The sequence below is a fragment of the Gekko japonicus genome, unplaced genomic scaffold (assembly GCF_001447785.1).
Source record: "Gekko japonicus isolate JY-2015 unplaced genomic scaffold, Gekko_japonicus_V1.1 scaffold3349, whole genome shotgun sequence".
Classification (NCBI taxonomy): Eukaryota; Metazoa; Chordata; class Lepidosauria; order Squamata; family Gekkonidae; genus Gekko; species Gekko japonicus.
Genome location: NW_015168757.1, coordinates 98,300 through 109,356, shown reverse-complemented (window position 1 = coordinate 109,356; position 11,057 = coordinate 98,300). Strand labels below are relative to the sequence as shown.

The window sequence follows — 11,057 nt, the reverse complement described above, 5'->3', positions numbered from 1 at the left end:
CCAGGCAGTAGTAAGGCCTGAAGGCATCCAGGGGACTGCTGTAGGAATGGCTTGGGCGATGCCCACCACACTGGCCTTGCTGAACCATCGTGTTCACTGCCACCCCAACCTCCTTGAGGCCCCCAGCGGGGAGGGGGAGGTAGCCGGGCAATCCTCACAGCCACAGGTAGCTTTTCAATATTTTGATTCCTCCATCGTCCCAATGGCAGCAATTCGCACCTTTGGCACCTATGAAAGGTCCTTACCCAGAGAGGCCACGCTCCCGTAGTTCTCCAGCATGACGTCCCTGTAGAGAGCTCTTTGGCCCGGATCCAGGAGCTCCCACTCGGCCTTGGTGAAACACACGGCCACCTCCTCAAAGGAAAAGGGAGCCTGAAAGGAAAAGCAGATTCCCTCGTCAGAGGTCATTCCAGGCAAAGACTAGTCTTGACAGGGGCTTTCTGGGAGGGTGCAGGATGAAGATCTCCACGGGGGCATTCTGGGAGGGTGCAGAACATAGAGTTTGGGATGCGTCAAGAGGGTGGGGTTCAGAGCCTGTCTCTCCTTGGTCAGCAGGACCAAAAGCCTCCCTTGAGAAAGAAGAGGGGACCTGACTATCCCCCAGTCTTCCTCCCCTACCTTGACCAGAGGTGGAGCAGCCGTTTCCACTCCTCTGAAAAGATGACAGCTTGACAGCATCTCTTCACTGCCTGCAAGAGAGACAAAGTCGGAAGGATAAATGTTAACCCACAAGTTCCTATTTTGTTTGCTTCTTGGAATTCTGCGTCACCCATCCCTGTTCCCAAGGTTGTGACACCTTTGTAATGATCTTAGTAAAGTGTCGGAGAGGTGGAAGAGAAGCACCAGGTTGGGTTTGGGCTTGATTCCCCACTCCTCCATTTGCAGCTGCTGGATGACCTTGGGCAAGCCAAAGTGTCTGTTGTGGGGAAGGGAGGGGAAGGGAAAGGAGTTTGTAAGCTACTCTGAGACTCTTGAGTGAAGGGCGCGGTATAAATCCAATCCTTCCCTTCTTCTTCTTCTACCCATGAGCTTTGGCGTAAATGCTGCCAACCCTTCTGTGAGACTTGAAATGTGCCCTGTGCACCCTGGAGCTCCAAAGGCTGCAGCATCCCTGCTGAAAAAGACCAAAAACCCAGGCCACCTGCTGGGGCCTCCCACCCGTCCTGGAGTCCAGACTAGCAGGAGAAAAAGAGGGGACAGGAAATCCTGTTGCAGGACGCATCGCCATCTCCTCCATCCAAAAAGCAAGATTATTTTTCTTAGTGCATCAGCCAAGGCTCTGGAAACTTTAGGGTACCACCAATGGGCTTCCAGGATGCCTGCTGATGCTTTGACTTGCTATTCGGTGAGATGAGACATCAACATGAAATCGCAACCAACCCAAACTCCACACTCAAACCTCAGGGGGGTACCTGGCCATGGCCTGGCATCTCTAGTCCAGCATACTCTCTCTCACTGTGGCCTGCAAGATGCCCCTGGAAAGCCTTTATGCAGGGGGCACAGAACCCACACTATTGCCTCAGCAATGCAGTTTCAGAGGTCTGCTGACCCAGAACATGGGGGGGGGATGTTTGTAAAGTGCTGTGAAGTCACAGCTGACTTATGGTGCACCCACAAGTGAGTCAAGACACTATGGAAGGAAGGGGAGAGAGGCAAATTTCAATTAATGTAAATAAGAATGGAATTGCCCTCCATGAATCGGTCTACTCCCCTTTCAAGTGGAGAGCCCATCACGACATCCTATGGCACTCTGTGTCCCAGAACTCCCTTCTATGTAGTCTGCAAAAGCATTCCCCTTTTCCCCTGTCCTGAACCTTCTGCCCAACAACTTGACTAGGTCCCCTGATCCCATCTGGGCAGGAGGCACCCTTACCACTTGACAGGGCATCTCGGGCACCCTCCTGGGGCTGCGTCCTCTGACTTTCCTCTGATGGAGCTCCTTCTGCTTCAGAGAACTTTGCTTCCATCTTCACCGATCGCCCACACATCTGAAACTAGAACAACAATGGAGGCAGGTAAGAGAAGGAATGGAAATATCTAGTGGAATATCTAGAGGTAGAAATATCTAAGAAAGGATGGGAACAGTACACTGAGGAATTATACTAAGGAGATGAAAGGATGACAGATTCCTTTCCAGAAGAATCTTTTGAAGAAGCAGCAACGGTTTTAGAAAGTAAAGGGAAAACTGCACTGAGAACAACAGGGAGAAACAGACCACCAGGGGTAGATGGGATATCAATATAACTATTCCAAGGCACAGAAAAGGAGTCCCTCAAAATCCTAACGAGAATATGCTAACAAAGATGGAAAACAAAACAAGGGCCCACAGTCCAGAAACACTCACTTTACATTCCAATTCCGACAAAAGGAGACATCAGAGACTGCAGGAACTACTGGACCTTCACATTTATTTCTGATGGGAATTTTATTTATTTATTTATTTGGGATTTATATCCCGCCCTACCCACACGGCTCAGGGCGGCTGACAAGCGGCAATGCCGAATTTAAAAATTTTAAAACAATAAAACACTGTTACATACATAATAAAATTCGGCGCTCTAACAATCTACAAAAAGTGATACTCAAAACCTTACATCGAAGACTGTTACCATACATGGAAAGAGAAATGTCAGGTGTTGAAGAAGCTGGATTCAGAAAAGGACCTGAGATCGTATCGCAAATTTAGGTCGGTTATTGGAGCATACGAGAGAATTTTAGAAGAAAATCATCTTGTCTTTCACAGATTACAGCAAAGCTTTGGACTGTGTGGATCATGAAGAAATGAGTCTGCCACAACAACTGTTTTCTTTGATGTGTATCCTCTACTGTGAACAAGAGGCCAGTGTTAGGACAGAAGATGAAGAAACAGAATGTTTGTGGTTGGAAAAAGGCAAAAAGATGATATCTAAAATATATAAGGTATTGTTAAAATGGTATACAGAAGATGAAACGGTAAAGGAACAAATGATAAAATGGGCAATTAATATGAACAAAGAAATATCTGTCATCTTGGGAATGTTTATGGAAAAATTCAATGAAAATTTCAACATGTAATAACTTAAAAGAAAATTGTTATAAAATGATGTATAGATGGTATATGAAACCTAAAAAGATTGCAAATATGAGTGATAACATGTCTAACAAATGTTGGAAATGTAAAAAAAAAAGAAGGTTCTTTTTACCATATGTGGTGGACTTGTGATAAAGCAATGAATTTTTGGACGGAGGTCCATAATGAGATGCAAAAAAATTTGAAGTGTACTTTTAAAAAGGAACCAGAAGTATTACTTTTGGGCCTCAAAATGGAAGAAGTGAATATAACAAAGAGGACATTGATGTGGTACTTGATTACAACGGCTAGAATGACTTACGCTCAGTATTGGAAACAAGAACGAATACCGGAGATCTGGGAGTGGATAAAAAAGTTACTTTTTATGGTAGAAATTGATAAATTGACAAGAAAACTTAACAACAAAGAGGCAGAAGAGTTCTTTGCAGACTGGATCGACTTTAAAGAATACCTGGAGAAATATTGGGATGTTAAAAACAATCTATTTTGTTTTGATAATTATTAAGAATATTAAGAATAGAAAAACTCTGAAATAGTTGAATATATGAAGATATTAGATAAAGAAAATGTTACCTCTTAAGTTTAGTTTTAGGGGAAGATGATGGAAAAGAAGAGAGAGGATTTGGAGGGGGTGGAAGCACTGCGGGAAGCCAGAAGAGGGGGAGGGAGGGTAGAGGGGAAAAGGATATATAATGAATGATGAAATGTTTTAATGCTGGACATGTTGTTATATCCTGATAATAAAATGTTTTTGTTTTTTGTTTTAAAAAATATGATTTCCAAACTGGTATACGTCTCAGACCACGATGTACTTTATCTCCCTTCAATCTGCAGGCAGAACATATCATAAGGAAATCTGGATTTGATTTTGATGAAGGAGGAGTGAAAACTGGCGGAAGGAACAGTAACTATTTGAGATACTACAATTACTAAAGCAGGAAGCGCCAAACTGGGATTACAGTTGAACATCAAGAAGGCAAAAGTAATGACTAGTCTGGAATTTCAGAAATTTACGGTTAATGATGAAGAACTTGAAATTGCTCAAGATTGTCTGTTCCTTGGCTCCATCGTCAACCAAAAGGGAGACAGCAAGCAAGAAATCAGGAGACTGAGGCTCAGAAGGGCAGCCCAGAAGGAGCTAGAAAAGATTCTCCAGTTGTAAGGATGTGTCACTGGTGACCAAGACAGACTTAATTATTGCCACAATGCAAAGTAATAGAGGAAAACAATAGAATGGGAAGGACTAGAGATCTCTTCAAGAAAACTGGAGAAATCAAGGGAGCGTTCCATGCAAAGCTGGCCATGATAAAGGACAAAAACGGTAGGGACCTAACAGAAGCAGAAGAGATTAGGAAAAGATGGCAAGAATACACAGAAGAACTATACAAGAAAGACCTCGATGTCCTTGACAACCACGACGGTATAATCACTGACCTCGAGCCAGACATCCTGGAATGTGAAGTGAAATGGGCCTTAGAAAGCATTGCTAACAACAAAGCTAGTGGAGGTGATGGTATCCCAGCTGAGCTATTCAAAGTCTTAGAAGATGATGCTGTTAAAGTGCTGCACGCAATTTGCCAGCAAATTTGGAAAACGCAACAGTGGCCACAGGATTGGAAAAGATCAGTATACATTCCAATCCCAAAGAAGGGCAATGCCAAGGAATGTTCAAACTATCGCACAATTGCACTCATATCACACGCTAGCAAGGTCATGCTCAAGATCCTACAAGCTAGGCTTCAACAGTACATGGATAGAGAACTGCCAGAAGTACAAGCTGGGTTTCGAAGAGGTAGAGGAACGAGAGATCATATTGCCAACATTCGCTGGATTATGGAGAAAGCAAGAGAGTACCAGAAAAACATCTACTTCTGCTTCATTGACTATGCTAAAGCCTTTGACTGTGTGGATCACAACAAACTATGGCAGGTCCTTAAAGAGATGGGAGTACCAGACCACCTCACATGTCTCTTGAGAAACCTGTATAAGGGCCAAGAAGCGACAGTTAGAACCGGATACGGAACAACTGATTGGTTCAGCATAGGAAAAGGAGTACGAATGGCAGAAAGTGAAGAGGACCTCAAGAGCCTCTTGCTCAGGGTAAAAGAGGAGAGCGCAAAAGTGGGCTTGAAGCTCAACATCAAAAAAACTAAGATCATGGCATCCAGCCCCATCACTCCTTGGCAAATAGAAGGGGAAGTCGGGGAAGTAGTTACAGACTTCACGTTCCTGGGATCCCAGATCACCGCAGACTGTGACTGCAGCCATGAAATTAAAAGACGCCTGCTCCTTGGGAGGAAAGCGATGGCGAACCTAAACAGCATGATAAAAAGTAGAGACATCACCCTGCCAACAAAAGTCCGCATGGTCAAAGCAATGGTATTCCCAGTAGTCATGTATGGCTGCGAGAGTTGGACTATAAGGAAGGCCGAGCGCCGAAGAATAGATTCTTTTGAACTATGGTGCTGGAGAAGACTCTTAAGAGTCCCTTGGACTGCAAGAAGATCAAATCAGTCAATCCTAAAAGAAATCAACCCTGACTGTTCCCTGGAAGGCCAGATAATGAAACTGAAGCTCAAATACTTTGGCCACCAAATGAGAAGGGAGCACTCACTGGAGAAGACCCTGATGCAGGGAAAGATTGAAGGTCAAAGGAGATGGGGATGGCAAAGGATGAGAGGGTTAGACAGTGTCATAGATGCAACGAACATGAAATTGAGCCAACTTCAGAGGAGGGCAGAAGACAGGAAGGCCTGGTATGATCTGGTCCATGGGATCCCGAAGAGTCGGACTCGACTGTGCGACTGAACAACAACAACAAGAAGTTCCCATTACTATATGTGGCAGGAAGGAGGACGGGGAGTGGGAGAACTGAATTTATATCCTGCCCTTTCCTCGGAGTGTGAGAGCAGCTTACCATCTCCTTCCCTTCCTCTCCCCACAACAGACACCCCATGAGGCAGATGGGGCTGAGAGAGCTCTGAGAAAACAGCTAGAGAGAACAGCCACTGACCCAAGGTCACCCAGCTGGCTGCATGTCGAGGTGAAGGGAATCAAACTAGGTGTACCAGACTGGAGACTCGAGGTGTAGGGAATCAAACTAGGTGTTCCAGACTGGAGTCCGCCGCTCTTAACCACTAAGTCAAACTGGATCCCAGTTGTGGTACTGGAGAAGAACGTTTATGGATACTGTGGACCACCAAAAAGACAAATCAGTGGGTTCTAGATCAAATCAAACCTCAACTCTCCCTAGAAGCTAAAATGTCTAAAATTAGACTAAAATTAGTACTTGGGCGACATTATGAGAAGACAAGAGTCACTGGCAAAGACAATAATGCTAGAAAAAGTTGAAGGCAGAAGGAAAAGAGGAAGACCAAAGATGGGATAGATTGACGTAATCAAGGAAGCCAGGGCCCTGAGTTTGTAAAACCCAAGGAAGGCTCTTAATGATAGGACGTTTTGGAGGACATTAACTTATAGGGTCACTACAGGTCAGAAGCAAATTGGTGGCAGTTCACACGCACACACAAAGAAATGTCTGACAGGAAGCCTTAGGATAAGGTCACTGCTTGAACAGAGTGCATGAAAACCCCTCACCTGCTCTCCCTGCCTCTTCTCCTCTGCCTGACTCAGGAGGAAACCTTCTGCCAGGGCCACCGCCTGGGAACTGGTCTCCGGCCCGCATCCTCTGACCCAGCACTGCATTTCCGAGGGCAGGACAGCCAGGAACTGCTCCAGGATCACCAGGTCCAGGATCTGCTTCTTGGTGTTCCTCTTGGGATTCAGCCAGTGGTTGCAAAGTCCATGGAGCCGGCTGCAAACCTCTCGGGGCCCATCGGCCTCATGGTAACAGAACTGCCGGAAGCATCGGCTGCATGTATCTGTGCTCACCGTGTCTTCAGCCAAGATCTCTGGCACAGCTCTTTCCCAGAATCTAGCAGCACTCCCTGCTGGGATGGGGTGGGGACTTTTTCTTGATGTCTTGCCAGTTCCAGGGCCTTCTGGGTCCTCCTCTTCCATCTCCTTCTCCTTTCTCTTGACGCCTTTGACTGGAAGGACACCCTTATTCACTTGCCTATGAAGAGGGAAAGATACCAAAAAGGCAGAAAGAAACCAGAAGAGAAAGGAGTTATATCACTGACCCTGGACAAGAGACAACGTAAGTGGTCCATGTTGTAGTTCAGTGGTGCTGTGGTTCAGTGGTCCATGTTGTAGTTTGCGGATCAGAATTAACATCATTGGGTTATATTAAGTATCAAGCTTTTAAGGTTATGCTTATGGTCCTTTGGGAAAGAAAAACATCTCTACTGGGCTCTTTAAAAATCTGCTGGGGATGTTATGAGCTTGGCCTCTGGTACCTGGGGAGCAGTCTGTTTAGCGGGTGCAGGTAAACTGGAGTCCAGCACACAGTGACTGGGAAGGGCTTAACCTTAGGCCGGGAGGGCTGGGCAAGAGCTCTGCCCAAGCAGCCAGCTGAGGGGAAGGGGCAGAGGGGCCTCTCCGGGTCAGGGCACAGAGGGGCTGCTGGGGGCAAACAGGAGCAGGAGCAGGAGGCAGGGATGGGGCAGAGGTCCTCAACTGCTTCCTGGCTGCTGTGGTTCAGTGGTTATTCAAGAGGGCTTTTCTAAGCAAGCAATAGGGTAGCACTTGAGAACTGGCTTCACAAGGATTCTTGGATACACCTTTAGGGCAGGGGGGGGGGCTGAATGACTGTGTTTAGTTTGCTGTAGGTAGGATCCTCCTATGCCACGTTAACGTTGATGCTTTCCTTCAATACTGTTTCTCAGAGTTCTGGTGGGTTCTCGAACCCGAATTCTATTGCACGGTGTATTGAATGTATGGATTGCATAGGGCCTCGCTAAAGGGCGGACTACAATTAACGTAAATAATTTGTGAACACATAAAATAATGTAAATAGCCCGCCGTCGCGTAACTGGAAATGGGGATCTCCCCCCCCACCGGCCCAAAAGGCGAGGGATTTGGGCAGCCCCCCCCCCCGGGCACGAAGGGTCCCCCCTCCTCCTCCTCCCCCGCGATCCCGCCTGGGGCTTCTTCCCGGGCCTCCCTCCGACCTCCCCGGCGGAGAGTTTTATTCCGATCCCCAGAACTCAAGACCCCCCCCCCGCCTTTCAGACCCTGCCAGGAGGAGGGGCCCCAACGGGAACTAACATCCGTCAGAGAAAAATCACCCCCCCCCCGGCCGCACGAGAGCGGACCTTATGCCTTCCCAGACTGAGCCGGTGACTTACGCGAGAGGAGACCTCCCCAGGTGCCCGGATGCCGGGCTCGCCTCCGCCGCGGCCCGACTGAAAGCCCCGCCCCCTTCTCTTTCCCCACTCAGAAGCCAACACTTCCGCCCCCCCCCGGAAAGCGGCTCCCTTCCTCTGATCGGCCTCTCTAGCCGGGAGCAGTCGGCTCCTTTAACCCCTTCAGAGCTTCACGGCCCAGGAAAGGGGAGGCTCCCCCCTCCCCCTCCCTGTCGAGAGCAGCAGCTGGGTGTGTGTGTGTTCGGCCAAGTCCTACCGGAGGAAAGGGGGGGAGAGGGCGACTTTCTCTAGGGCTCCTGCCCCCGCCCCGTTGTAAAGTGGGGAGGCGGGAAACCTTGGTTTTTCGTGGGTGGATTTCCCCCTTCTCTTGGAGCTGCGGTGGCTCAAGTGGTTAAGACGCTGAACTGCAGGCTGTGGAAGGTCGGTAGTTCAGCAGTTTGAGACCCGAGTGTGCTGCATGACGGAGTGAGCTCCCGTCTCTAGTTCCAGCTCCTGCCAACCTAGCAGTTCGAAAGCAAGAGATTGCAAGTAGATAAATAGGTACCACTTCGGTGGGAAGGTCACAGCGTTCCGTGCGCCTTGGTGTTTAGTCAGGCCGGCCACATGACCACGGAAACGTCTTCGGACAGCGCTGGCTCTTCGGCTTGGAAACGGAGATGAGCACCGCAACCCTAGAGTCGGACTCGACTGGATTTCGAGCAAGGGAACCTTTACCTTTCCCCCTTCTGCCTGGGGCGCAGTTTTCCGCTCAGCTGAGGGGACCCCGCCTGCTGCCGAGGTGCAGGATCTCACTGAGCGGGGCGGGGATCTGCCTGCTCGGAGGACCCCCCCCATCCCTTTTCTGGGGGGGGGGTGCCCGGAGGCTCCATTCAGAGAGGCTGGGGAGCAGTGTTCCCTCTAAGCTGAGTTAGGGTGAGCTAGCTCACAGTTTTTTAGCCTCCCGCTCACTCATTTTTGTCTTCGCTCAGGAAGGAGGGCTCCAGAGCAAACTAATTGATGCAATAGTAAAGTTGCTCGCTCACAACTTTAATTCCAGTCGCTCACAAAAGTAGAATTTTTGCTTACAAGACTCCACAGCTTAATTTATTTTATTTATTTATTTTATTCAATTTATACCCCGCCCTCCCCGCAGTGCGGGCTCAGGGTGGCTTACATGGAGGCAACGCCAATATAAAACATAATTGAAACCATTTAAAATCCCAACAGTACAAAACATTTTTAACAAGTTATTGACTAAAGTGCTCTAGGTGTTAAAGGGAACATTGCTGGGGAGGTGCCTTTGGAGGGGGGTCAGACTCCCACCCTCTCCTGTCTTTGCCCCTCACCCCTTTGCGGGGAGGTTGGCATTCACCCTCAGGGGTTTCGGAGAGGGAAGGTAAATCTTAGGGCTGGAGAAGTGTCCGGGTGATGGAGAATTTGGTCTAACGCCGCCTAGAAGGAACAACTCCTCCTCTTGTCAGTAATATTCAGTATTCCCAATTGTGGCTGTTACTGAATATAGAGACTGGGAAGGGAATTTTCAAGAAGCAATCGATGGAGAAGGGGCATCTGCACTATGTCTAGGTAGGGTATCGAGTCCTTGTTTTCCTATGGGGGGGGAATTAAGATTACAAAATCAATTGCATATAAGGAAAATATTTACGAAAGATGTTTTATAGATGGTATATAACTCCTGAGAAATTAGCGAAATTTTATTCAAAATGTTCAGATAAATGTTGGAAGTGTGAGAGCAAAACAGGATCCTTTTATCATATGTGGTGGCTATGTGAAAGAGCTAAGAAATATTGGGTGAGGATCCATGAAATATTGCAGAATATATTGAAATGTCATATACCTATTACCCCAGAAATATTACTCTTGAATATTTTACAACTGTAAAAGAGGAGATTCTTATCTTATCTTATATTGTATGTATCTACTTCTGCCAGAATATTGTATGCTAAATATTGGAGGAGTCAAGAAATGCCAAGTAAAGAAGAGATTATTAACAAAATACTTGAAGCAGCAGAAATGGACAAACTTACTTTACTTTTGAAAGATCATTCAGAAAAGACTTTTGAAAATACCTGGGCAAGATTTTATAAATGGTACGAGAACTGTATTCATAACAAGATAAGACAAGGTTAACATGTAAGCGTAAAAGAAGTCAAAGACGATAAAAGTATTGTTCTTTGTATAAATAGTTTGCAAAACATTTTAAAAATTGGTTTTATCTTTAAGGTTTTAAGCTTAAAATGACATATAACTGGCAACAAAAATAAGCTTAGTCTATAATGTATCCCCAGTTCCCCCTCCCCCCCAAAAAACACGTTTTATTAGAATTTTCAATAAATGAAGTACAGGTAAAATAGTAACCACCTCGGTGACACCACACTTGGACTGTGCAAATACAATGAGCAAATAACCTAACTATGTACAAAGAGCCAACAAACAGTACTGGTATCTAACAAATTCAAGAGGACGAGGAAGACCAGCTGAGCTCTGAGCAGGAGCAGGAGAGAGAGCTGTGAGAGAGGTGAGTGGGTTTCTTTTACTTGCTTTCAGCTGAGAGCATTCAGCTAAGGATATTTTGTGGGAAAACTGTGTTTAGCAGTGTGTGGAAGCACTTAGAGTTCTTGCAGAGTCCTGGCTGATTGAGTGTGGGAGAGGAACGGGCATTGTTTGACTGGGATTGCCTGTAATTGAGAGGAAGTGGAAGGGGCATTGTTTTGCCTGTGATT

The 11,057-nt window shown here is 46.8% G+C and overlaps 1 pseudogene; it reads right to left on the bottom strand.

The window, feature by feature from the left end:
- LOC107114216 overlaps positions 1 to 11,057 on the bottom strand; it is a 40,440-nt pseudogene that overhangs the window by 6,705 nt on the left and 22,678 nt on the right.